Source organism: Gavialis gangeticus, unplaced genomic scaffold (assembly GCF_001723915.1).
Source record: "Gavialis gangeticus isolate Ggan-Ray unplaced genomic scaffold, GavGan_comp1, whole genome shotgun sequence".
Classification (NCBI taxonomy): Eukaryota; Metazoa; Chordata; order Crocodylia; family Gavialidae; genus Gavialis; species Gavialis gangeticus.
The window spans coordinates 64,275,081-64,275,303 of NW_017729030.1; positions in this window are offsets into that span (position 1 = coordinate 64,275,081).

Sequence of the window (223 nt, forward strand, 5' to 3'; positions counted from 1 at the left end):
GGGGGCCAGGTAAGGCTAAGGCCGCCTGAGCCCCAATCAGGAGAAGCCTGAGTCGGGCATAGGACCCTAGAAGGGGTCTGGGGCCAGGTAAGGCCAAGGCTGCCTGAGCCCCGAGCGCAAGAAGCATGAGCAAGGGCCCCAGTGCGGGTGAGGAGCGCGGGGAGAAGCCCCAGGAGAGGGCAATTAGTAGGACTTACAGGTAGCCCCTAACGCTAGAGTGCAC